Below are 11,804 nucleotides of genomic sequence, written 5' to 3'. Positions count from 1 at the left end.
TTCCACAAACGCATAATTTCAGCTTTACGGAAACCAAGTTCTCCATATCCACAGATTTGTTAGAGTAGCCAAACGTGGTTTTATTCTGTTACGCTAGTTTTCTGGTTTATAGAGAATAGGTTCTGTACATTCCACCTATCCAAACAACCCCTTGATGTGATAGCCCCACTGCGTCTCCGCCACACCACTAAACGGACGAGCTCAACATTGTAGCTCCCAGTTTTGAATGGTTCTATGGACCGGTTTTAGAGTCATCAGTGTGATTTTTGTCTTTTTCTATATGTGTTTTTATTGGTTTTATTAGTTTTTTAAAATTCATGTCGTCTTTTTCAATACATGTTGTAATTTTTCGTATATATGTTTAACCTTTTCCGATGCACGTTGAACTTTTTCTAAATACATGATGGAACAATTTCAACTACAGGTTTGAACATTCTCTCCGAACAAATGTTAAAACATTTCAAATACAAGTTACACAATTTTTGAATGGTATGAAACATTTATTTATGCAAAAAATTACCTTATATTCACATTTTTAAAAATGTCTCAAACATATTGTTAGAACATGTGAACATTTGCCTAAATGTCATGTGCATTTTTTGAATTGAACAAAACATTTCTTTTAACTTGCGTGAACCATTTTTTACATGGCTTAAACTTTTTTAAAATGTCACGAAGATGTTTCCAAAACACGTGAACTTTTGTGGACATATTTTAATTGTATGAAACATTAAAAAAATACACGATCACTTTTTTACATTATATAAATATTTTGTATAAATATCATCAACATTTTTTGAAATGCATGCAAACCGAAGTAAATTTCACAAACATTGTTTTGGTTGGTACGAAAAGTTGCATGAACAAATTGTTTATACTACGTTAATATGTGTGTTGAATGTTAAAATTTAGATACATTATTCTTTTAAGTACATGTATTTAAATTATATAAAAAAGAAGAAAATGAACAACAGCCAGCGTACGCCCCTACGTGCCTATGTGCATAGTCTGTGAGTGTCGTATGTGTGCGCACTGGCGGAGCCTAGGCAAGGTTGAATGGGCCATGGCATGCCCAGCTTTGAAGTTCCTCCTCCTATCATGGCCAACCCATGGGTCAGAAAATACCAGCTAGTAGCAATCCTTATAGCTTGGCTCGCCAATTTTTGGGTAAGCTCCACCACTATGTGTGCGTGCACGGTCCAGGAGCACGATTCTGACAGAGGAAGGCACCATGGCCGTGATTGTGACGTTTGCAGCATCCGTCTGGGTAGCTGCCGCAGTGACGTCCGTAGTGGCCGTCTGCGCAGCGAATGACTTGGCTGCCGAATCGATGCGGCGACGGCTTTGGGTGGAGAGGTGGCGACACACCTGGAAGAAGTAGAGGAGGCGGTGCGGCGGCGGTCCATCGTCGGATGAGAGTGACCTAGGGTGATGGCTATTGCCGCTGAGGCTTTTCGTTTGGTGCAAGCCCTTCCCCGTTCCCCATTTAAGTCGAAGGGTCATCGTTTGCCGAGTTTTGGAACTCGGCATAGTGAGACACACGGTCAACTGGTTAAATGCACGTTACTCGCTGGCCCACCTGTCAGTGTTTCCCGAGTTTTTCGTGGACGTCACTCGGCAAAGCAGTGACCCCTGGAATTCCAATTTGAAAAAAATTTGAAAAAGAAAAAATGTTTGCCGAGTCTCTATTAGCCGTAACTGGCAAAGCTGTGATCCGTGAAATTTCAATTGAAAAGAATAAAAATGGAAAATGTTCACCGGGTCTCCGTTAGCCGAAACTCAGCAAATATAGACCGCACCCATGGCTCTATCACATGCTCGACATCAGGGCCTACCCGCTAGACTTTGCCGAGTTGTTTCTGTTGGAAACTCGAAGAAATTGAGATTCTGCTGAGTTCATTTTGTTCGCAGAGCCATTTTTCGTTGGAACTAGGCAAAATATGAAGTCTGCTGAGTTGCTTATCACTACCGAGTCCAAGTTTGAATCAAACTCAGCAGACATAAACTTTGCCGAGTTCTCGATAGAATGAACTCACCATAGTTTTCAAACTCCGCACAAAACCAGATTCCAGTAGTGTAGGCTCCATCTTACTCCTTATTTTGGTTGCCCAAATTCATGTTTGAACAATAAAATCTCTGATCGCTCACACAATATTTAGACAATATTTACTAAATCATAATCACAAAAAAGTGTTTTTGTATACAAATCTAATGGTTACTATTTTGTGTATCATAAACTCTATACCGTTGAACTAACTTTTGGTCAAAGAATGAATGTGGAAAGTCAAAGTAGCTATGACTTATACGTAGAAACTTGAATGGTAACTTTAAGTTTAAGAGTACCGAGGTACATGTGCGGACATTTTATTTAACTTAATTTGGATTGTAGTGATCCCATAAAACATGACGAGATACATTAAGCTAGCACAATTAAGAGTACAAACACGGGAATGATTGTAGTAGTCATACGAAGGTTACAAGGCAGACAAGCAGTGGCGGAGCTAGCGAGTAATGGTTGAGGGGGCCAATGGTGAATTATAATTTTCTGGAGGGGCCAAAAACTGTATTTCTCTCAATTTGTACAACCAAAAAAACGTTGCTTCACAAAAAATCCATAGGCTGGGGGGGGGGGGGGGGCATGGCCCCTGCAGCAATACAAATAGCTCCGCCAGTGTAGACAAGCACGCTTAATTAATGAGTTGCTAGTTTCTTCTCAGAACGTGATTAGCGTGCAACAGCATCGTCTCGACAGTGAAACCTGGTCCAAATTCATGTTTGGACCATAAATCTCCGATCTCTCACACAATATGTAGACATACTAAATCATAATCATATAAAAGTGTTTTTGAATACATCTAATGATTACTATTATGTGTATGATAAACTACATACCATTGAACTAACTTTTGGTCAAAGAATGATTTTTGACCGTCAAACTAGCTATGACTTATATGTAGAAACTTGAATGGTAAGTTTAAGTTTAAGAGTAGCAACAACATCATGAAGTGACATTTTATTTGATTAACTTTGGAGTACAGTGATCCCATAAAACATCACGAGATACATTAAGCACAATTATAAGAGTACAAAAACGGGAATGATTGTAATAGGCACGAAGGTTGCAAGCACACTTAATTAATGAGTTGCTAGTTTTTGTTTAGAGCGCCGGTAGCGTGCAACACCATCGTCTCGATAATGAATCCTGGCCCGAATCCGAGCATGACCCCCCACTCTGCTCGCTCTCCTTCCTCCTCCATTCGCCGTCGTAGCTCATCCAGCACGAAGATGATAGTAGCGGCTAAACATGTTACCAAAGTTTCGTAGAACACTTCGGATCGCCGCTAGCTTTGTGGGCTCCAACTGGAGTTTCTTGTCGATTCCGTCCAATAACCCACGGGCTCCAGGGTGAACTGCCCAGAAGAGGTCATTCCACTGGGCACCCATGTCAAGTGGACCAAATGCCTCCGAAAGGCATGGCTCGATGTTGTCTGCCACCAGTTTGTACAGTTCGGTGGAAACTTTGCCACCAACACCATAGCTCCCCATCTTCACGCCGAGCACATGCTGGGTGCCCGGTATGATGGTCTGTGAGGCAGACACCATCTCAAACATCGGCTGCTCGACAGGGTGCATGGTATCAGCACCGACAATGACCGCTCCAGCCCCATCGCCGAACAGCGCATGAATAAAGAGGGTGTCTAAGTGGTCGTCGGGGCCACAGAAACCAGCAATGGAGAGCTCCACGCAAACCACAAGGACCCGTGCTCCGCGGTTGTTCTCAGCAAGGTCTTTTGCCAAGCGCAAAGCAGAGCTGTCAGCGAAGCAGCCGTTCAGTTGGAGCATCGTACGGCAGATGTTGAGGCGAAGGCCAAGAAGTGAAACCAAGTGTACGTCGATGCCTGGGGCGCTGGCGTCCGAGTTGGTGCTGACGACAAGGTGGGTGATGTCAGTGGCTGGACGTCCCCACTTTGCAATGGCCTTCTTGGCGGCTGATGCGGCAAGTTGTGGAGCAGCACTAGCCACAATATCAAGCCGAACTTCAAGGGATGGCAACGTGCGTTGAAGCAGGAAGTCAGGGTAAGAGTTCAGCTGTTCCTCCGTGTATTGAAAGAAACGATTCTCCGTGCCAATCGCACCACCTGGTCAGATTTTAGTGACCGAAACACCGACAATATAATAAAGCATGTCAGAAGTTAGATCATACATAGGCATGGCATCGTTAGGTCTTAAAAACTTCCCAGGGATCAAAGGTTGCATTCGTGGACTATGCGTTCACCGTAGCTAGTATATACGTTTGCATGCTTACATATTGTCTTGAATGTGTCTTTATGGTCAGCGAGGTGCTCGCTCTTGGTGACACGGAAGTAGCAGTCAGGGAACTCTTCTTGAGACACGTGGTTCACTGGGTTTGCCGTTCCGATTGCCAGCACTGCCGCGGAGCCTTGTGCACGCCGAGTGCACCGGATCTTGTTGAGGTTTGATGGGCCGCCTGCCATGGCCTCGGAGCAGTGACCTACTTTATATACCAGAAGAAAGGCGGGGATATTAGGGCGGCATTGTATGTTGTCTACACTAAAACATTAGGTGTTTTAACTAATGCACTAGAGATGTAACTATGATCTGTATTGATCATAGATTCATATAGTACATCTGGGAAAACTCCATGAAAGCATCAACACAATTCCTTTTTTTTCATTTTTCTTAACACAGGGATCAATTGAAATAAAAAATATTATGTCATGATGATAGATAAATGATGCGTCGATGTTGTGAATACAATTAAGAATATTTCATTCTATCATTAGCATTGTTGATCATGCACAACACAAGGACAACTAATATGTCTAGTACACACGAGAGATGCATCCGAGCCACACTTTTATGCATCTGGAATCAGGACATCCGAGCCAGGTGCTTAAAAGTGTGGCTAGGATATATGAGAAGTTCACATGACCGATAAATCGACATAAATATCTAAAAATGCTAATACAGATTGTGATGTAGGTGTCCCACCCACACCACCTTTCCCCCTAAATAAATGCTAATAAAGATATCCACACCTTGAATTGCGACTAGTCCTTACCTTTTTCTTGTCTGTCTTACAAGGCTTAGTACTCCAGAAGAGGGGAAACTAAGCAGAAGACTAAACAATATGGAGGGATGGGAGGTGGTGCAAAGTATTTAAAGACAACATCAGAACAGGTGGATGGTGGGTGATGATAAAAGCATGCAATTGTTCGAGGCGAATAGGACAAGGGCTTTTCCGGATTGGGAGCGGGCTAGAAGATGCTATATGTAAGAAGGCAATAGAGAGGGTGGGTAGGAGTTTGCATCTTATTTGGGTAAAAACCCATGATCTAACATTTTTGTTACAAGATTATGCAACACTAGCAAATATGCTCGTGCGTTGCAACGGAAGAAAAAATAGTGCGTATTTAAGTATAGTTAGAATTGTATGTGCAAAATACAGCTACATCTCGTCTCATATTTAATCTTCACCAACATCGATAGACATGTGTTGCCATGGAACAACAACATCCCATGAATCCGACTTTATGAAATAATGCTTAGTAGATGCATGGTAGAAATTTTCCTCGTCATTAATAATCCATCTGCAGTGGTTGTGCTGTCCGACTCGGCTGCAGCTCCGTCTTCCTTGTCAAGTAACTGCCTCAACAGATCAGCATATGGTTAGCTAGTCCTTGAGATCAAGGAGCTCATGTGTGTTAGGGAGTTTTTACCTCAGAAAATTCATCGTAGTCAAAATAGTGTTGCAGATCGTTTGGCCAAGTATAGCCACTCTGAGAGAACCACGGCTGTGTGGGTGAACTCGGTTCCACATTGTATCGAGGATTTGTGGCCTTTTGATTGTAACACTGTGACATTGCAATAAAAACTGCCTTTCCAGCGCAAAAAAAAAATCCATCTGCAGCACATAATAGACACATGCATGCATATACTCCTGTCTACATATATATTTCTTATTAGATTTTATTTTTTATATTAGTGCAAAAACTTCATAATTTAATATTTTTAAAATCCAATTAATTTAATTTTCTCTCTTATACGCGAAAAATAATGGATTATATAGAATGATACTCTACTAGTTTCTTCATATACAAAATGCTAAAGAAAGAGATAGTACTACCTCCATCCGGGTTTATCAGGCCTCCTACTATTTTGAGTCAAACTTTGACCATTCATATGATTAATAAAATATAGAATATATGCTACCAAAAGTACACTCTTGGATTTGTATTTGAAAGAGCTTTTCGAATGTATAATTTTTGTAACATATAGTTTATATTTTATTAGTTTAATCTGTTAGTCAAACTTTAGTCCAAAATAAGAGAGACCCTAGGAAACCCGGCCGGAGGTAGTACTTCAGACCGTCCATGCATGCATGTATCCATGCAAGCATCAGCTACCCTAAGCCTGCAGAACTGTCATATACATGCAGTTATGCAAAAGTCAGTAAATTCAAGAGAGAAGCACTACCTATAACAATAGACTGATAATCAAATACTTAGGCCGTTAGGCCGGTTTAGTACGTACATAGACCAGACCTGGATGATGCTTAATGCACCGGTCGTCGGATGAGTGATCACACAGGCTATAACTGTCGATGACTGTAGTTGGAGTTGTAGGAATTACTCACGATCGCCTATCGGGATGAAGCATGGTCTCTTACCGAGAAAGCTTCTTCCATGGTTTTCCCTTTCCAATCCTCGTCTCTGTGCAACGGAGGCAAGCTGCTCGCGGTGATGTTGTTCTCGGCGGATGGTTGATCATCAACGGCGGCCACACGCGCGACGGCTAGCATACCTATGTGTGTGTGCCTGTGTTTATGGGGCTGCACGCATGGATGCGCCGCAGACGTCGTGGACGGGCCGGCCGGCCGTCATTGTGCTGCGTGCCGAGATTGAGATCACGTAGAATCTGTGGAGTTCATCACGTGACAATGCTATCAGCTCCATGTTCGGTCATCTCCCTGCACCATGAACCCATAGACATGCTAAGAGACGAAGTGACTACTGATGCGCCATGGTATTTGTGGTTACGCTCAGCGAAACGCAACTTAGTACGCTAGCCATGGGGTGATTCTTCTCCCCGACCTCCTCCTCCTCCCGTATTCCAGATCATGTCCTCTAGCGCCCCCCCCCCCCCCCCCCCCCCCGGGCGGCACGTTTGTGACTGCTCGAAACAACTACTACCGCTGCGGCACGGGCAACGAGAAGGACAACGATGGCGCCTCTGTGGCAAGAACACTATCAACGCCTTGCCGCACCCCTTCATAGAAGTAGACGCCACCGTGGCTGCCGCCATTGCCCTCACCCGCCACGACCGCTACGCTTTGGATCGGATGTAAATAGCAGCTCCATGCCTAACTACAACAGGGCTCGATCTTTCGGGGCACAACGTCAATCGTGAGGTACTCGATCCTTCGCTCGCCGTAGAAGCCTATGGATTGGTAGCAAATAGCAACCATCATCCCTGCACTTCAACAGGGCTTGACCTTTTTTGACGGCGGAGTCCATGTTGAGTTGCGGCGTATAAATTACAAAATTAGGTCGGAGGTTTGCTGTATAATAATAGTCAATATGAGTCTGTGAAGGACACAACCAGCACCAAACTTCGCCTGGGCCTAGCCTGGGTTCGACTCCTAGTTGACCGAATGTAAATTTGACTGAGAGACGAATAGTTTTTTGATAAAAAAATCTCCCTCCTTTTAAATCACAACAGCTAATCTTTATGGTTAAGATAAAATCTGTTAGAAAAAAACCCTAATGCAAGATCATAGAGATACACCGAGGCACGATATTTGTTAACGAGGTTCACCGATATGGCTACATCTCCGGGGCATGACTACAGGCGCTCCTCCCCAAGATACCGCAACCCCGGCTGCCCGGGCGCCGGCACAAGCCGTCGGCTCCCCCGCGTACCTATTGCTATCAAGTCGTCATGGGTTACAACGTGTGGTGCCCCTCCGTATATAAGAGGCCTAGGATACAAGTGTACGACTCCTACACAACTCGTACCTAACCACACCAATTACAACTCCAAGTCCACGTAACCCCTTGCGTACATAATATATTCGACACAAATATAACAAAATCAACGGACATAAAAGGATGACGTATGAAGAACTATGAAAGGCTCCTTCCTTTAATATTAGGTAAAGGTAAAGATTACCGTAATATGGCGCTTTCTTCAATAAGGGTGTTACCTTGGACCTTTTCTTAGTGGGTGATAGCTAGCACCAAGTTAAACCTTTTGGTTGGATCCGACAACATCGGTGTTCGAGCTACGACTCCTTGAAGGTGTTGCCTAAGTTTTACGGCCTTTGTTATGTCACATGTTGCTCTGCTGGTGGATTCGGGTCATAGGTCATACAGTTTGTGGTAGTTGTGGAGATGCTTGGTGCGATGGAGGCCCTGGATAACTTTGGGGCTTTCCTTTTTTTTAAAGAAAATTTGTTTGGTATAAATGCTACTAATTTTTATAAAAAATACTAATTTATAAACATTGTGCGTCAATAGATCCAAAGGCCAAAGATTATCCTCCTTTTTGTAAAATGTGTGATGCAAGGATATTACAATCTAACAATTATGGCTGTACTTTTAGCGCATGCCATTTAACAAGGATCTTATTAGTTACAAAAATAATAAATTTCACTTTTTTTACACATTTGATATATACGATCGGAAATTTCGGTTGCTAGTTCTAATGAATCCCTCGGGCAGTGGCGGATCCAATGGGGGTTCCGTGGGTGCCCTGGCATCCCCTTCAAAAATGCAAATCTTTTTTTATCTAGTACTCTTAGTCTAATCCTATATGTATTATAAGGGTAGAATGATAAACTGACATTTTTTATGGTTATGCCTGACATTTTTGTTGTGAATGAGAGGATTGGCACCCCCCATGGTAAATATCTAGGTCCGCGGGTATGTATTTGCACCTGAAAGAAAAAAATTGGCCGTAACGGAACGCGGGAAGGTAATTAACTACATCGGTTTCACCACAAAGGGATTGTATTCAATTGTTTCTCTTGTTCCATTTGCTGATGACATATAAGTTAAGTTGATTGTACGAGGTGAGCACACATGTTCGATGGTCCATGGAGCTGGGAACACCAGTTTTCACTTTTATACATAAAAATACAATGTCACCTATTTGTGTGCAGCGAGTGCAACGCCCAGCAGGACCAAGAGTGTGTGGCAAGGACGGACGCAACACAAGGGAACAATCTGCCTAACTGAGTAAGAGCGAGTTGGTTAGATGCTAGTACATCTTTCAAGTGACCGAAAGTTCTTGCACTGGATTACCAAAAATATTCTTGCCTGACTCCTCATTTCAACTTTAGGGCACGCATGACTCTACCATTGTTATAGGAATCAAATTATCTCGAGTATAATTTTGATGCTGCCATTAATAGGTAGGTACATAAGGCTAAGATCAAACAACAATGACATATTTTCAAAGCATGACAGCAGGACCGCTAACCAACAGAATGTTAGAAACACGAGATTCCAATCAGTGGCAGAGCCTGTAGACCAAGTCATTTTAATGCAGAAACGGTTTGCCGAGTGCCATCCTACTGTCTCGCGCTCACAACTGTATCAATCGGCTAGATTAAATGAGGCGGGAGGCGGATCTCAACATCGGCAAGAAAGAGCAATGACGCCTCATGGTGGTGGCACTCCAACCTCCAGAAACTAATTCTGGGTTAGCTTTCCACTAGTCATCAACCCGTGCACCTGCACGAGCTAGTATATATTCATTTTCTGTCAATATTTTTATGAATTAGAAATGTTGGTCAACAGTGTGCACATGTTTTCATGGATCATTATTAAGCATGCACGTAGAAATTTCTCTTGGTTATCCGCAGGGATCAAATAATTTTTATTGTATTGTCTAATTTGTGATTTAGCTATGTCGCTTGGCACACATATTTTTGTGGGGTGATGTCAAGAAACCTCAGATTGAGCATTATTTTTGTGGGGTGATGATACGAAAATAAGGATACAAACTTCAGTTAGATGCATTATATTAGTAGACAACATCGGCGCAACTGGAAAATTAGGTCAATGTTCTATTTTGATGTCAAGAAAAAATGGTCGTAGGCTCCAAAAACGAATGTCATGTTGTAGCATATGTTCGGACAAACCCCGAACCAGCTCGCCTCTTTCTCTCTCTCTCTCTCAATTGCTCAAAAGGCGGAAGAAGGAGTACACTGGATTTTTTTCCGGCGGACAAACGCCATGGACGCATATATGGCCTCTTCTAATTTCTGCGACTCGAACTGCTGGCTCAGCTCGTACCGGCGCCACCGAACAGTACATAGGGACGATAATTTACACCAGGCTAAACAACGACGCACGTACGCACGAACGCACGACGCAACCTAACCACGCTTCCGCTGCACGACGCGGGCCTGCCCAACAAATCCCTACATGCATGCAGCTCCACTCTAACTAACTAACGGCCACCTAACTAGCTAGCTAATACCGCATGCACTCAACTAACTACGGCCGTGAGCACGCACACACACTTTTTTTGAAGGGTAAACGCTCCACTTTATTCAAATATTAAGGTTCGGGATTTCATCCGCAATTACATCTAGAATAGAGTCTGGAGGAATCGTAAACCACACATTACATATTTCATCCCCTACCCCACACATGCTAGCTTATGTGCAGCATTATTCACCGAGCGTTGCACCCATGTTACCTTTGCATTTTCAAAAGACCTGACCATTTCCTTCACCTCCCCAATCCAAGGCCCAACCGCGCTCAGGTTTCTGGTTGGTTGATTGATCATCTTCACCACCGTCTGACAGTCCAACCCAAGGTGTAACTTACTGACATTACAATCTCTAGCCACTTGCAACACTCTCTTACATGGAAGGATTTCAACAGCTTCTGGATCAGCAACATGAGGGAAATAATGGCAGGCTCCGGCTATGAACGCCCCATTCTGATCCTGTAAAGTAACTCCCCCCTCCCTTTTCCCCAAACTTTGACACGGCTCCATCCGCATTGATCTTCACCCAGCCCGCCTCCGGAGGTTCCCACCTTTGATGAACGATCGTTTTTGGGGGTCTAGGTGCTGCAGCATGTACTTCCCTCCATTCCTTCACATGCATCATCACAGTCCTCATTATTTCATGTGGGGCTGCAATCCATTTCCCATCTCTAGCCTCATTCCTTGCCAACCACAGCCCATACTGCTTGGATAAACAGCTCCCTCTCCTCTTCTGCAGCACCTGCGAACCATCCTAACAGCCAGTTCGACAGCTCACTCTGGGATCTAGTTATCTCTGGTTGGTTAGCCACCATAGCTCCTGTTTCCGAGCGCAACAGCTGCCAAAAAAAGTGTTGAGTGTGGGCACGTCCAGAATCGATGCAGTATCGTCTCCTCCCGCCCGCACGCCAAACAAAACACCCCTGGGTTAATTCTTCGTTGATGGAGTTCCGAGCCAACAGCCAGTCCATTCCTCACCATTCTCCACACATGCACTTTAGCTTTACCCGGTGCCGAGGTGTCCCACAGCGCCATGAAACCTTTGTGTTTGTTGATAGACGCCGAGGGTTCCGGCCATCCGAACCTTGTCTTATTCATGGACATTCTCAAGTGATAAGCTGACCTCACCGTGAACACATGATAACCCACAAATATAGGGGATCAATTGTAGCCTCTTTCGATAAGTAAGAGTGTCGAACCCAACAAGGAGCTAAAGGTAGAACAAATATTCCCTCAAGTTCTATCGACCACCGATACAACTCTATGCACGCTTAACGTTC

At 43.7% G+C, this 11,804-nt stretch overlaps 1 pseudogene across 1 annotated transcript; it reads right to left on the bottom strand.

Moving 5' to 3' along the window:
- Positions 1 to 3,021: 3,021 nt before the first annotated feature.
- On the bottom strand, positions 3,022 to 4,509 carry LOC125534740 (bisdemethoxycurcumin synthase-like; annotated as a pseudogene). The gene is made up of 2 exons (XR_015614909.1): positions 4,307 to 4,509; positions 3,022 to 4,139 (listed from the first exon to the last, which is right to left on the bottom strand). The product of XR_015614909.1 is annotated as a bisdemethoxycurcumin synthase-like (transcript).
- Positions 4,510 to 11,804: the final 7,295 nt, after the last annotated feature.

The sequence above is a fragment of the Triticum urartu genome, chromosome 2A (assembly GCF_056163025.1).
Source record: "Triticum urartu cultivar PI428250 chromosome 2A, HENAU_Tu73, whole genome shotgun sequence".
Taxonomy (NCBI): domain Eukaryota; kingdom Viridiplantae; phylum Streptophyta; class Magnoliopsida; order Poales; family Poaceae; genus Triticum; species Triticum urartu.
This window is presented reverse-complemented; position numbering and strand designations above follow the sequence as displayed.